This window comes from Micromys minutus (genome assembly GCF_963924665.1).
Source record: "Micromys minutus genome assembly, chromosome: 2".
In the NCBI taxonomy this organism is placed as follows: domain Eukaryota; kingdom Metazoa; phylum Chordata; class Mammalia; order Rodentia; family Muridae; genus Micromys; species Micromys minutus.
Genome location: NC_137971.1, coordinates 89,053,566 through 89,069,910, shown reverse-complemented (window position 1 = coordinate 89,069,910; position 16,345 = coordinate 89,053,566). Strand labels below are relative to the sequence as shown.

General features: G+C 38.0%; 1 pseudogene across 1 annotated transcript; it reads left to right on the top strand.

Moving 5' to 3' along the window:
- Nucleotides 1–382: 382 nt before the first annotated feature.
- Nucleotides 383–1,254, top strand: LOC308416677 (olfactory receptor 2D3-like; annotated as a pseudogene). Its single transcript has one exon. The product of its transcript is annotated as an olfactory receptor 2D3-like (transcript).
- Nucleotides 1,255–16,345: the final 15,091 nt, after the last annotated feature.

The following is a 16,345-nucleotide window of genomic DNA, read 5'->3' as shown; positions in this document are numbered from 1 at the left end:
TTCACAAGCTGCCATGTTGGTGCTGAGAATTGATTCTGGATTTTCAAAGCCATATTTCCAAGAATCCCAGGGGGCTTTAAATTACATTTATATAGATAATTTTTTTAAAAAACAGTGGTCTTATTTTAAAACAAGAGCAGTTGTCAGAAGAAAATATTGACCAATGAGGGATAAGGTTATTATACAACTAAAACAAAATATAGAATAAAATAATTATATATATTAAATAGAACATATTAAAAAGAAAATATATAAAATCCAAGAACAACCCAAATACATAAAAATTTTAACATGAGCCTCTCCTATACTACTGTAGGTCATGACTTCAATTATATTGTATTGTTATTGTTTCTAACAAATAGTTAACTACAAAAACATTTCAATGGGAAGAGAAAACCAGACCATTGTAGATGAGTTTTTGTTGCTGGGCCTTTCACAAGATGCACAGACTCAGATCCTCCTGTTTGTTCTTTTCTTCATCATTTATGTGCTGACTGTACTTGGAAACCTGCTCATCATTATCCTTGTCTTCATGGATTCTCGACTCCACACCCCCATGTACTTTTTTCTTAGAAACCTCTCTTTTGCTGATCTCTGTCTCTCAAGCATCATTGTTCCTCAAGTGCTGTCCCACTTCCTGGCTAAAAGGAAATCCATTTCCTTTTGGGGCTGTGTGACACAGGTAATTGTCTCCCTTCAGATTGGGGGTACAGAGTGTGCACTATTAGCAGTGATGTCCTATGACCGGTACGTGGCTGTGTGCAAGCCACTGTACTACTCTACCATCATGACCCACCAACTATATCTACAGTTGGCCATAGGGTCCTGGGCCAGTGGACTAGTAGTATCTGTGGTAGATACTGCTGTTGCCTTCCATCTTCCCTACCAAGGGTCAAGCACACTCAGTCATTATTTTTGTGAACTCCCTGCCCTCCTGAAGGTGGCTTCAGCAGATACTTACAGCACAGAGATGGCCATCTTTGCAATGGGTGTGGTAATCCTCCTAGCACCTGTCTCCCTCATCCTCATCTCCTACTGGAACATCATCTCCACTGTGATCCAGATGCAGTCTGGAGAAGGGAGACTCAAGGTTTTCTCCACCTGTGGATCGCACCTCATTGTTGTTGTCCTCTTCTATGGGTGTGCAATTTTTAACTACATGCAGCCAAACACCAAAACCACGAAGAAACAGGATAAGATAATGTCTGTGTTCTATACAGTGGTGACTCCAATGTTAAACCCCATCATTTATAGTCTGAGGAACAAGGATGTCAAGAGTGCCTTCAGAAGACTAGCTGCTAGAGTGGCCTTTTTTAAGAAGCACTGATCTGTGGGTCTGGATTTTAGAACCATAGTAGCATCTATGAACATTGAATACAATTTTGAGGGAGTTATTAAGTCACTCTACAAAGAACTGTGAAATAGAAGAACACATTGTGACCACTCTAAGCCAGAGCACAAACAAAATTGACAAAGGTATAAAACTGGGTTTTCTGTTGGTTACAAGACTTGAGATTTACTATTTCGATGAGTGGATAGTTAATTAACCTACCTTCAACCCAGTTTATGCATGAGAATAGTCAAATCTGCTGGAACATGCCTCCAATTCCAGTGTGCTGGCTAGTTTCATGTTAACTTCAACATGGCATGGTCTTTTCATCTGCACGGAGAAGTAAACCTAATTGAGAAATTGCCTCTGTAAGAACCGGATGTAGGCAAACATATAGTGAATACTCTTAATTAGTAAAATGGATAGCCCGTCTCATTGTGTTAACACTTTTTAGGTTGGTGATCCTAGGATCTATAAAGAAGCAGGTTGAGCATGCCATAAAAAAAAAAGTCAGTAAGCAACACCCCTCCATATCTCTGCATCATCTTCTGCCTATTTCAAGATGCACAAAACTGGAATGTGAGTTCTTCTGTGCTCATTTACCTTCCACAGTTTATATATATATATAATTTCAAAGAACATTGAAACCACATGCAGTTGACACACAACTGAGAGGGCAGTATAGGCAAAAGGCAATATATACAATCTAACCTAATGACACTCTCTATCTGTGTCTATCAGAAATGACAGAAGGCCTGATCTTGAGGGTTGCTTGCAAGTAGTCAAAGCTACTTTACTGCAATTTACAATTTTCTATGACTATAATGCTGGAAATTGTCATTCTACAAATAAATAGAAAAGTAGATCTTTTGATAAAATGTTTTCTAAAAAATTTCAGTGTCTAGCCCAATTCCTGCTAAGAATTATAGTCTCAAAAAATGTGAATAAGTTTGAGGTCTGAGTAAAACTGTTCGTTTAAATCAAGTTCTTCTTTTCTATGAGTTTATCTAAATACATACTGACAGGTCAGTCCTGAAAAGATGAATTTCTTTTTTGCTTTAATTTCTTTTTTTAAAACAACTTTATTTTACAAAACAAAGATAAATGTACAGATTTTAAACATTTTTGCTTAAAATTATACATTTTTTGTCAGTACTTTGTTTTCAGATTTTAACATAATTTTTACATAATACTATATGAATATATTTTTTAGTCAGTACTTGATTTATTATAAGGTTTGATTCTATGCCTCGAAAACTTAATAGTTACAATGAGCTAAAGTACATGTAAAACAAAATGTAACATGGAAATAGTTAAAGTTATCTTGTTTTGTAAATATTTTTTGTTTTGTTTTGTTTTCTTTATTTCTTGGACTTCATACAGTCTGTGAGTTGTTTCTGGGGGAGTGCAAGCCTCTGGGGTTAGCATCCCACTATCAATGACTGCGTATTATGTCTGTTCTTTTGTGAGTGGGTTATCTCAATCAGGATGATATTCTCTAGATGCAGCCATTTTCTTGAGAATTTGGTTAAGTCATGGTTTCTGGTGGCTGAGTAGTATTTCATTGTGTATATGTACCACAATTTTTGTATCTATTCATCTTCTGAAGAACATCTGGGTTCCTTCCAGCTTCTGGCTATTATAAATAGAGCCTCTATGAACATTGTGGTGCATATATCTGTGCAGTGTATTAAAGTGTCTCTGGGGTATATGCCCAGAAATGGAATAGCTGGGTCTTCAGGTAGTACTATATCCAAATTTCTGAGGTATCGCCAGACAGCTTTCAAGAGTGGTTGTATTAGCTTGCAACCCCAGCAACAGTGGAGAAGTGTTCCTCTTTCTCTGCAGCCTTGCCAGCATCTGCTGTCATCTGAGATTTGGATCTTGGCCAATCTGACTGGTGTGAGGTGGAATCTCAGGGTTGTTTTGATTTGCATTTCCCTGATGGCTAAGGATGTCAAGCACTTCCTCAGATGTTTTTCGGCCATTCGGTGTTCCTCAACTGAAAACGTTTTGTTTAGCTCTGTACCCCATTTTTTAATAGGGTTATTTGATTCTCTGTGTCTAGCTTTTTGAGTTCCTTGTACATCTTGGATATTAGGCCTCTATCTGATGTGGTGTTGGTAAAGATCTTTTCCCATTCTGTTGGTTGCCGTTTTGTTTACTTGACGATGTCCTTAGCCTTACAGAAAATTTGAAATCTCATTAAGTCCCATTTGTTAATCTTTGACCTTAGAGCTTGAGCCATTGGTGTTTTGTTCAGGAAATTTTCTCCTGTGCCTATGTGTTCTAAGGCTTTCCCTACTTTATCATCTAATAGTTTCAGTGTATCTGGTTTAATGTGAAGATTTTTGATCCACTTACACTTGAGCTTTGTACAAGGAGATAAGAAAGGGTCTATTTTCATTCTTTTGCATGCTGAGTGCCAGTTGGACCAGAACCATTTGTTGAATAGGTTGTCCTTTTTCCATTGAATGTTTACTGCTTCTTTTGTCAAAAATCAGGTGGCCATATACATGAGGGCTCATTTCTGGATCTTCTATTCTATTCCATTGATCCACATGCCTATTTGTGTACCAGTACCATGCAGTTTTCAGCAAATTGCCTTGTAATAGAGCTTGGGGTCAGGGATAGTGATTCCCGCAGATGTTTTTTTGTTGTTGAGGATGGATTTCGCTATTCTAGGTCTTTTGTTATTCCATATGAAATTGCACATATATCTTTCCAATTCCATGAAGAACTGGGTTGGAATTTTGGTGGGGATTGCATTGAATCTGTATATTGCTTTTGGTAGGATGGTCATTTTTAAGATGTTGATTTTTCCAATCCATGAGCATGGGAGATCTTTCCATTTTCTGAGATCATCCTCAATTTCCTTCTTTAGAGGTTTGAAGTTCTTGTCGTACAGGTCCTTCACTTGCTTAGTTAGAGTCACACCAAGGTATTTCATAGTTTTTGTGACAATTGTGATGGGTACCTTTTCCCTAATTTCTTTCTCCACATGTTTGTCCTTTGAGTATAGGAAGGCTACTGATTTGTTTGAGTTAATTTTGTATTCAGCCACTTTACTGAACTTATTTATCAGCTGTAGGAGTTCTCTGGTGGAATTTTTGGGGTCACTCAAGTACACTATCATGTCATCGGCAAAGAGTGATGTTTTTATCTCTTCCTTTCTGATTTTTATCCCCTTGATCTCCTTTTGCTGTCTAATTGCTCTAGGCAGGACTTCCAGTACTATGCTGAATAGGTAGGGAGAGAGTGGGCAGCCTTGTCGAGTCCCTGATTTTAGTGGGATTGCTTCAAGTTTCTCGCCATTAAGTTTGATGTTGGCTGTTGGTTTGCTGTATATTGCTTTTATTATGTTTAAGTATGGGCCTGGGTTTCCTGTTCTTTCCAGGACTTTTAACATGAAGGGGTGATGGATTTTGTCGAATGCTTTCTCAGCGTCTAGTGAGATGACCATGTGATTTTGGTCTTTCAGTTTGTTTATATGGTGGATTATGTTGATGGATTTCCTTATGTTAAACCATCCCTGCATCCCAGTGAAGAAGCCTAATTGGTCATGATGAATGATCGTTTGGATGTGTTCTTAGATTCGGTTTGCAAGGATTTTGTGGAGTATTTTTGCATCAAAGTTCATAAGTGAGATTGGTCTGAAGTTCCCTTTCTTGTATGGTCTTTGTGTGGTTTAGGTACGAGGGTTATTGTAGCCTCAAAAAATGAGTTGGGTAATATTCCATCTGATTCTATCTTTTGGAATAGTTTGGCAAGTATTGGTGTTATATCCCCAATAAAAGTCTGATAAAATTCTGCACTGAACCCATCTGGACCTGGGCATTGTGGGTTGGGAGGCTTTTGATAACTTCTTTTATTTCTTTAGGTGTTATAGGGTTATTTAGATAGTTTACTTGGTCCAGGTTTAACTTTGGGACCTTGTATCTGTCTAGGAATTCGTCCATTTCCTTCAGATTTTCCAATTTTGTGGAGTATACGTTTTTGTAGTAGGATCTGATGATTTCTTGAATATCCTCAGAGTCAGTTGTTATGTCACCACTTTCCTTTCTGATTTTGTTAATTTGGATACTCTCTCTTTGCCCTCTAGTTAGTCTGGCTAGGGGTTTATCACTCTTCTTGATTTTCTCAAAGAACCAACTCTTTGTTATGTTGATTTTTTCAATGGTTGTTTTTGTTTCTATTTGCTCTATTTCTGCCTTAATTTTGATTATTTCCTGCCATCTACTCTTTTTGGGTATATCTGCCTCCTTTTGTTCTAGGGCTTTTAGCTGTACTGTCAGGTTGCTGATGTGAGCTCTCTCCAGTTTCTTTTTGGAAGCACTTAGGGCTATGAGTTTTCCTCTCAATACTGCTTTCATTGCATCCCCTAAGTTTGGGTATGTGTGTTTTCGTTTTCGTTGAATTCTAGAAAATCCTTAATTTCTTTCTTTATTTCTTCTTTGACCCTGCTATCCTTTAACAGAGCGTTTTTTACTTCCCATGTGTATGTGGGCTTTTTTTTGTCTTTGTTGTTGTTAAAGACCAGCCGTAGACCATGGTGATCTGAGAGGATGCATGGGAGTATTTCAATCTTCTTATATCGATGGAGGCTCGTTCTGTGTCCAATTATGTGGTCAATTTGTGAGAAGGTGCCATGGGGTGCTGAGAAGAAGGTGTATTCTTTAACTTTAGGATAGTATGTTCTGTATATATCTATTAATTCTAGTTGGTTCAAAGTCTCTGCTAGTTTTGCAGTGTCCTTGTTCAGTTTCTGTTTCCCTGATCTGTCCATTGGTGAGAGTAGGGTATTAAAGTCTCCCACTATTATTTTGTGGGGTGAAATGTATTTTTTGAGCTTTAGTAGGGTTTCTTTTATGAATGTGGGTGATTTTTTATTTGGAGCATATATGTTAAAAATTGAGAGTTCCTCCTGCCAGATTTCCCCGGTAATTAGTAAAAAGTGTCCTTCCTTATCTTTTTTGATAAGTTTTGGTTGGAAATTTACTTTATTCGATATTAGAATAGCCACTCCAGCTTGCTTCTTGGAGCTGTTTGCTTGGAAGTTTTTTTCTCACCCTTTTACTCTGAGATAGTGTCTGTCTCTGTCTCTGAGATGAGTTTCCTGTATGCAGCAAAAGGCTGGATTTTGTTTATGTATCCATTCTGATAGTCTATGTCTTTTTACTGGGGAGTTGAGACCATTTATGTTAATAGATATCAAGGAATAGTTGTTTTTGCTTCCTGCCATTATTGCTTTTGTGGGTTGAGTTGTGTCTGTGTTTTTTTCTTCTTTTAGTTTTCTTGTTTAGGAGTTTTCTTGTTTTTACTAGGCTGTATTTTTCCTCATTGTATTGGGTTTTCCACCTAAAATTCGCTGTAGTGCTGGGTTTGTGGTCAGATATTGTGTGAAATTTGATTTGTCTTGAAATACCTTCGTCTCTCCGTCGATGGTGACTGATAGTTTTGCTGGGTATAGCAACTTGGGCTAGCACTTGTGCTCTCTTAAGGAGTGCATGATGTCTGTCCAGGCTCTTCTAGCTTTCATAGTCTCTGTTGAGAAATCGGGTGTGAGTCTGATTGGTCTGCATTTATATGTTCCCTGACCTTTTTCCCTTACTCCTTTTAGTATTCTTTCTTTGCTTTGAGCACTTGATGTTTTTACTATTATGTGTCAGGAGGTATTTCTTTTCTGGTCCAACCTATTTGGAGTTCTGAAGGCTTCTTTTATGCTCCTGGTCATCTCATTTTTGAGGGTAGGGAAGTTTTTCTAAGATTTTGTTGAAGATATTTACTCTGCCCCTTAGTTGATACTCTTCTTCCTCTTCTATTCCTATCATCCTTAGGTTCGGTCTTCTCATTGTGTCTTGGATTTCCTGGACATTTTCGGTTAGGAGCTTTTTGTTTTTTGCATCTTCTCTGGCTGTTTTGTCTATGTTTGCAATGTTGTCTTCTGCCCCCGAGATTCTCTCTTTGATCTCTTGTAATCTATTGGAAATGCTTGCTTCTGTGACTCCTGATTTCTTTTTTTGGTGTTCTGACTCTAGGGTTATCTCTTTTAGCGTTTTCTTTATTGTGTCAATTTCTGTTTTAATTTCTCTCTTCCATTCCTTTATTTCTTTGGTTCTGTTTTCCTCTAGTTCTTTGAGTTCTTTGAGTGTTTTTCTTGTTTCTTCTTTAAAAGCTTCTGAATATTTTTGCTTTTCCTCCCTTTCTTGTTTAAGTATCTTTATCAGCATCTTGAGGTATGATTTCAGGTCTGTGTCTTTTTTTTCTGGAGTGTTTGGAATTCCGATGTTTGCTGTTATGGGAGAGCTGGGTTCTGGTGTTGCTAGATTGTCTTGGTTTCCTTGGGATATACTCTTTCTCTTTCCTCTTGCCATTTTGTTGTCAGTGATATGTTCTTGCCTTTCCCTTGTATCTGGTCTGTGTTCCTAGTTCTCCACTACTCCAGGTGTCAGATGGGCCGAGCCCTGTTTTATGCCTCAGAGTTGTCAGGTGTGAGCAGAAGTTCCAACATTCTTTTTTCTGAAGTTGCCTCCGGGTGGAAACAGAAGTTCTAATTTTCTGTTCCAAATCGCTAGATCGGGCAAGGCAGGGCAGGGCAAGGTAGGGTGTGCACTTTCCGTGTGCACTCCGCAGAGTTCTCTCTGCTCCCCAGCAGCCCAGGTCTCCTACCCACCTGTTGCTCAGCCTCTACGAGCCGCCGTTCCGGGTGGCAGATGGGCCAGGCTCCACTCTCGAAAAGATAAATTTTATGAAGATAGAAAGGAAAAGAATTTATAGTAAAGACTCCAATGCATCTTAACATCCCTCATCCTTTACCTTGACAATTAGAGTCTTTGTTTGAGAAAAACTTCATCAAGTTTCTCCCCTAACAGCTGGACCATGAGGTACTTGAAACCTGAAAATAAGCTTCACAAACACTGCCAGGCTATCAGAGAAGGTCTTAGGCTACCTGGTAAGAAACTTCACACACACACAAGGCCCAAACCTTTCCCCATATTGTGCATTTTAATGCACTACCCAAGACTGTTTACTTACAACAATAAATAGTTGGAATTTGTAATTTTCTCCAGCTTGTTAAATACAACATTTGTAAAGATGTTTCCACTCATGGACAATTGAAGTCACTAACCCCTAATTTTATAAAATATTATTACACATTCTTTGTGTATCTTGCTAATAATATGCTAAATCTTGAATCACTGAGCAGGTGATGAGCAAGCATGAAGGAAATGAACTTGAACTCTAACTTTTCCCATTTTGTTCTCTTAATCAATTTAGAAATGTTAATCTCAAGATGCACAGGCTCTTTTTGAACTGGAACAGCAGGGAACCTGGGGAACAGCCCTAGTGAGGTCACACCATGAGTACCCAGAGCACAGAGAGTGCTTGGCAGTAATTGTGGAAAGGGGTACTTTCCATCCCACAGTGAGGGCCTGGCCTCTGTCAGCTGGAATTGAGATCTGCCTGGAAAGGCTGTGCTTGTGGACCAGACACACAGGCTCTTTTCCACCTGAACCAGAAGAGAACCTGATGAACAGGCCTGGTGATGTCGTGCCTTGAGTACCCAGAATGCAGAGAGTGCTTGGCGGTACTGGTGGAAAAAGGGTCCTTTCTGGATTACAAGGAGGGCTGAGCTTCTGTCAGTGGAAATCAAGATCTGCCTCAAAAGGCTGTGCTTGTAGACTAGACACACAGGCTCTTTTCCTCCTGATCTAGCAGAGAGCCTGGGCACAGGCTGGGTGAGGTTGTGCCAGGAGTTCTCAGGATACAGAGAGTGCTGTGCTCTCAAAGAAAGGGTCCTTTCCAGCCCACAGTGAGGACATGGACTCTGTCATCAGGTCTCAGGATCTGCCCAGGAAAGGTGGTGCTCAAAAATCAGCTTCACTGGCACTTTAAAACCTAGACTGGAGGGGAGTCTAACATATAGTCACATGGAAAGCACATCAGGAGTCCTCAGAGAGCAAAAAGTACTGTGCTATCAGGAAAAGGGTCTGTTGTGGCCTAGAGAAAGAGCAGTATTCAGGACCTGTGGGCACAGGGCTGAACTACCAGAACAGCCTCACAAGAACTCCCACACCTGAGCCCACAAAGACAGAACTGAGTCACTCACTCATTGCCCACAAAAAAATCAAACATTCAGAAGCAATTTTCTTCCTGAACCCATGGGCCCTCAGATCCACAGGAGAGACAGGTGTCAGTCACTGACAATAAGATCACCTATAATCACAGATAAAAAGATGGCAAGAGAAAAGTAAAAGAACTTAAGGAATGAAAACCAAGAAAACCTGGCTACATCAGAACCCAACTTTCCCACCACAACACATAGTGAATTGCCAAACACTCCAGAAAAAGAATACTTGGACATGAAATTATACTTCACAATGACATGGAGATTTTAAAGAAGTGCGTGTATAACTCCCTTAAACAATTACAGGAGAAATCACTCAAAGAACTACAGAAAAACACAACTAAACAGATGGTGGGATTGAAAACAGGAACAGAATCAATGAGAAAAACACAAAAAGAGACAACCCTGGAGATAGAAAACCAAAAAAGAAAACAGGCGTCACAGAAGCAAACATCACCAACAGACTACAAGAGATGGAAGAGAGAATCCCAGGGGCCAAAGACAACATAGAAAACACAAACAAAACAGTCAGAGAAGATGCAAAAACCAAAAAACTCCTAACCCAAAATGTCCAGGACATCCAGGACACAATGAAAAGGATAAACCTAAAAATAATAGCAAAAGAAGAGGGTGAAGAATATCAACTAAAATGCATAGTAAATATCTTCAACAAAATCTTAGAAGAAAACATCTCTATCCTTAAGAACAAGATGACCATAATCATTTTAAAAAGGCTATAGAACTCCAATTAGATTGGACAAAAAAAGAAATTCTTCCAGACACATAATAATCAAAACACCAAATGTCCAAAACAAAGAAAGAATACTAAAAGCAGTAAGGGAAAAAATAAATGTAACATATAAAGACAGACCAATCAGAAATACACCTGACTTCTCAACAGAGACTAGGAAAGATAGAAGATCCTGGAAACAATCATACATACTCTAAGAGTACACAAACGTCAGCCCAGGAAAACTATATCCAGGAAAACTCTCAATTACCATAGATAAAAAGACAAAGATACTCCAGGTCAAAACTAAATTTACACAATATCTGTCCATAAATTTAGCCCTACAAAGGGTAATAGTTGGAAAATCCAACACAAGGAGGGAAACTACATCCTAGAAAAAACAAGAATATAACTAAGCAAACAAAAAAAAAAACAAAAAAAAAAGAAAGACACACAGACATAATTCTACATCTAACAACAAAAATGACAGGAAACAACAATCATAATTCTTTAATATCTGTTATCATAAATGGACTCAATTCTTCAATAAAGAGACATGGACTATCAGACTGAATACATAAACAAAATCCAATATTTTGCTGCATACAATAAGCGCATCTCAGGGACAAAGACAAACACTACCTCAGAGTAAAAGGCTGGGCAAAAACCTTTCAAGTAAATGGCCCCAAAAAACAAGCTGGAATAGACATTCTAATATTGAATAAAGTCGATTTTAGCCAAAAGTTACCAAAAAATGAGGAAGGAAACTGTTTACTCATTGCAGAAAAAAATATATCAAGATGAATTCTCAATCCTAAATGTAAATGCTCCAAAAACAAGAGCACCCATATTCATAAAAAAAAAAAAAACCCTACTAAAGCTCAAAGCATACATTGCACCACACCCCACTCTCATCAATGGACAGATCATGGGAGCAGAAAATGCACAGAGACACAGTGAAATTAGCATAGGTTATGAACCAACTGAAATTAAAAGACATCTACATAACATTTCATCTTAAAACATAAGAATACACCTTCTTCTTAGCACCTCATGGCACCTTCTCCAAAATTGACCATATAATCACTAACAAAACAAGCCTCAATAATAATAGAAGACTGAAATACTCTGATGCATCTTATCAGATCACCATGGAATGAGGCTGTTCTTTAATTAAAAACAAAGATAACAAAACCCACATACACATGGAAACTGAACAATGCAGTCCTCAACAATAACATGGCAAAGAAAAAATAAAGAAAGAAATTAAAGATTTTTTTAGAATTTATTGAAAATGAAATTACAACATACACAAACCTATGGGATGCAATAAAAGCAGAACTAAGAGGAAAACACATATCTCTGAGTGCCTTTAAAAAAAAAAACCCTGAAAAAGCATACACTGCAAAGTTGACAACACAACTGAAGCTCTAGAACAAAAACAACAACAAAAGAAGCAGATACACCAAAGTGGAGTAGAAGGCAAAATATAATCAAACTCAGAGCAGAAATCAAACAAGTAGGAACAAAAAGAACCATACAAAGAATCAACAAAACCAGAAACTGGTCCTTTGACAAAATAAACAAGATAGATAAACACTTAGACAGACTAAATATAGGGTACAGAGATAGTATCCAATTTAACAAAGTCAGAAATGAAAGGGGAGATATAATAAGAGAAACTGAGGAAATTCAAAAAATCATGAAATCCAACAAGAGCCTATACTAAACACAACTGGAAAATCTGGAGGAAATAGATAATCTAGACAGAAACCAGATACCAAAGTTAAATCAGGACCAGATAAACCATCTAAACAATCCCCTAACAGCTAAAAAAATAGAAGCAGTCAGAAACAGTCATCAAGAGCATCCCAACCAAAAAAAGTCCAGGACCAAATGGTTCAATGCAGAATTCTGTCAGACATTTGTGGACGACCTAATACCAATACTCTCTAAATTACTCCACAAAATAGAATCAAATGGAACACTACCCAAGTCATTCTTTGAAGCCACAATAACCCTCATTCCTAAACCACACAAAGATCCTACAAGAAAGTGAATTTTAGACCAATCTCCCTTATGAACACTGATACAAAACTACTCAACAAAATGCTTACAAAACGAATCTAAGAACATACCAAAATGACCATTCAGCATGATCAAGTAGGCTTCATCCTTGAGATGCTTGGATGGTTCAATATAAAGAAACCCATGAATGTAATCCACCAAATAAACAAACTCAAAAAAAATATGACTTGATCATCAGACTAGATGCTGAGAAAGCACTTGACAAAATTCAAAACCTAGTCATAGAAAGAGTAGGAATCCAAGACACATACCTAAACATAAGAAAAGCAATATTCAGTAAATCAATAGCAAACATCAAACTTAATGGTGAGAAACTTGAAGCAATCCCACTAAAATCAGGGACTAGACAAGGCTGCCCACTCTCCCCCTACTTATTCAACATAGTACTGGAAGTCCTGGCCAGAGCAATTAGACAGCAAAAGGAAATGTAAGGGATACATATCAGAAAGATAGAAGTAAAAATGGTAACTATTAGGTTTTCAATGCATACTGTCAAGCCTTGAAAAAATCAAGTACTGACTAAAAATATATTCACATAGTTTTATGTAAAAATTATTTTAATATCTGAAAAAACAGTACTGACAAAAATGTATAATTTTAAGCAAAAGAATGTTTAAAATCTGTACATTTATCTTTGTTTTGTAAAATAAAGTCGTTTAAAAAAATATATCACTATTTGCAGATGATATGATATTATACTTAAGTGACCCCAAAAATTCCACCAGAGAACTTTTACAGCTGATAAACAAGTTCAGCAAAGTGACTGGATATAAAATTGACTCAAACAAATCAGTAGCCTTCCTCTACTCAAAAGACAAACATGCAGAGAAAGAAATTAGGGAAAAAATACACTTCACAATAGTCACAAACGATATGAAATACCTTGGTGTGACTCTAATTAACCAAGTGAAGGACCTGTATGACAAGAACTTCAAATTTCTGAAGAAGGAAATTGAAGAAAATTCCAGAAGATAGAAAGATTTCCCATGTTCATGGATTGGAAGAATCAACGTTATAAAAATCGACATCTTAACAAAAGCAATCTACAGATTCAATGCAATCCCCATCAAATTTCCAACTCAATTCTTCATAGAGATGGAAAGACCAATTTGAAAATTCATCTTGAATAACAAAAAACCTAGGATATGAAAATATATTTTCAACAACAAGAAATTTTCTTTGGAAATCATCATCCCTGACCTCAAGCTATATTACAAAGCAATTGTGTTAAAAGCTGCATGGTACTGGTACAAAAATATGCAGGTAGATAAATGGAACAGAATAGAAGATCCAAAAATGAACTCACATACATATGGTCTGGTCACTTGATCTTTGACAAAGGAGCTGAAACCATGAAATGGGAAAAGGACAGCATTTTTTTTTCTTTTGGGGTTAGTATCCCATTATCAGTGACTGCATATTATGTCTGTTCTTTTGTGACTGGTATATCTCACTCAGGATGATATTCTCTAGATGCATCCATTTTCTTAAGAATCTCATTAAGTCATTGTTTCTGTTAGCTGAGTAGTACTCCATTGTGTAAATGTACCACAATTATTGCATCCATTCATCTACTGAAGGACATCTAGGTTCTTTCCAGCTTGTGGCTATTATAAAAGGAGCTGCTATGAACATTGTGGTGCATGTATCTTTGTTGTATGTTGGAGTGTCTCTGGGGTAAATGCCTTGAATTGGAATAACTGGGTCTTCAGGTAGTACTAATATCCATTTTTTCTGAGGAACAACCAGACTGATTTCCAGAGTGGTTGTATCAGTTTACAACACCACCAGCAGTGGAGAAGTGTTCCTCTTTCTCCACATCCTCGCCAACATCTGTTGTCATCTGAGTTTTGGATCTTGGCGAATCTGACTGGTGTGAGGTGGAATCTCAGGGTTGTTTTGATTTGCATTTCCCTGATGGCTAAGGATGTTGAGCACTTCCTTAGATGTTTCTCAGCCATTCAATATTCCTTGATTGAGAACTTTTTATTTAAATCTGTACCCCATTTTTAATGGAATTGTTTAATTCTCTGGTGTCTATCTTTTTGAGTTCTTTGTATACCTTGGATATTCGGCCTCGATCTGATGTGGGGTTGGTAAAGATCTTTTCCCACTCTGTTGGCTGTCATTTTGTATCCTTGACAGTGTCTTTTGGCTTACAGAAACTATACATCCTCATTAAGTCCCATTTGTCAATCTTTGACCTTAGAGCTTGAGCCATTGGAAATTACAATTCATATAGATGTTATTTTAAGATAGTAAGGTTTAAACACTCACCCAAGTTTTTAATGTAATCATCTTTGTCCATCCATACTTCCTTCTCTACTTCCCTCCTTTGCTCCTTTTCTTCCTCCGGGCTTGCAAGGGAAGTACTTACTCTACCACAGAGACATATTCCAAGAGCTCTGAAAAAAAAAAACAAAAACAACCAAAAGTTCTAAATGAGTTTCCCAGGCAGACTAAACTTGAGATACCCTTGCCTGGGCCTCTCAGGTAGCTGGTAAATTGGGTTTCTGATATCTGTAATGAAACACTGTGACCTAAAGCAATTTTGGTAGGAATAATTTATTTGAATAAAAGATACTGAATCACAGTCCACTGGAAAAAGCCAAGACAGGAACTCCAAAAAGGCAGAAACCAGGAGACTGGAGTTGATGCAGAAACCATGAAGGGGTGCTGCTTACTAGCTTCCTCCCCATGACTTACTGAGTCTGCTTTCTGGCAGAACCCAGACCACCAGCCATGGTTGTCCCCACTCACAGTGGCATGGTCAATCTCATATTACTAATTCAGTGATTCCATACAGGTATGCCTACAGCCAGGCTTTACAGAGGAAATTTCTCAATCAAGGTCCCCTTCCTGCAGATGACCACAGCTCCTTCCAAATTGACATAAAACTATCCAGCACACTGAGAACTGAGGCCTATGCCAGGAAATGTGACTGTGCTTATGCCTAAAACAGGTCCATAGCAAAGTAATTAAAATTACCCCCACTTTTTTTTCTGATTTTCAGGAAATTAATTTCTCAATTTCCTCACCTGTGACTGACTTGATTACATCAACTTCCCTGTTCAAAGAAATAACTATTTACATTAAACAACTTTTCAATTTTCTCTAGTCATAAAATCCATCCAATTTCTGTCAGCTGGTTTCTGTCTGCTGGTGCTGGTTGCATTTATATAGCCAAATTCCTGCTACCTGAACTTCCCTGATTCTTCTCAGTCAAAAGCACTAACTTAACTGAACTTTTTTTTTTTTTTTTTTTTTTTTTTTTTTGAGGGTGATAGCTTCTAGTCCATCAATTTGCCTAGGAATTTCATGAAGTCATTGTTTTTGTTGTTGCAACTTATTTGGTTTTTTTATTGTTTCTGTTTTCATTTCATTTGCTTTTCTCTTTATTTACATTTCAATTATTATCCCCTTCCTCCCTGCTCCCCTCAACTAACCTCTATGAAGGTGCACCCTCTCCCAATAACCCTCTCAACCTCAGTGCCTTGGCACTCCCCTACACTGGGTAAATGGGCCTTAACTGGACCAAAGGCCTCTTCTCTCATTGTGCCAGACTGTGCTATCCTCTGCTACATGTGCAACTGGAGCCATGGGTCTCTCCATGTGTGCTCATGTGTTGGTGCTTTAGTCCATAGGAGTTCTGGAGTTTGGATGGTTGAAAATGTAGAACTTCCCATGGGTTTGCAAATACTTTCAGTTCCTTAAGTCCTCTCTCTACCTCTTACATTGGGGACCCTGTGTTCAGTCTAAAGATTAGCTGCAAACATCCTCAACTGTATCTGGATAGCTCTGACAGAGCCTATAAGGAGGATGCTATATTTGGCTCCTGGCAGTAAGCACTACTTGGCATCAGCTATAGTGCTTGGGCGGTGGCTGCCAATGGGGTCGATTCCATGATGAGGCAGTCTCTGAATGATCTTTTCCTCAATCTCTGCTCCTCTATTTGTCCCTGTATTTCCTCCCATGAGTGATTTTTTGCTCCCTTCTAAGGACTGAAGCATCAACATTCTGGCCTTCCTTCCTTTTTAGCTTCATAAGGTATGTGAATTGCTTATGGGGA